Source organism: Buceros rhinoceros, unplaced genomic scaffold (assembly GCF_000710305.1).
Source record: "Buceros rhinoceros silvestris isolate BGI_N320 unplaced genomic scaffold, ASM71030v1 scaffold9278, whole genome shotgun sequence".
Lineage (NCBI taxonomy): Eukaryota > Metazoa > Chordata > Aves > Bucerotiformes > Bucerotidae > Buceros > Buceros rhinoceros.
Window position 1 is genome coordinate 13,878 of NW_010427397.1, and position 237 is coordinate 14,114.

The following is a 237-nucleotide window of genomic DNA, read 5'->3' on the forward strand; positions in this document are numbered from 1 at the left end:
AAAAACCAGCAGAGACCAGCAGAGTAGTAACCAGTAGCCGAACCCGGCAGAGACACCTCTCTTCCACACAAGCACCTTCCTGCAGGGAGGATTTCCACACCCCAGTAACCTCAAGAAAGCACCAGCGAGAGGCCCTGACCTTGCCAGCTGCAGCCCCGGGGCAGGTGCAGGTCCAGGCCTCCTCCTCTGCCGCACAGGCTCTCGGGCACCGGGCCCCGGGGCCGCCCTGCATCCCGG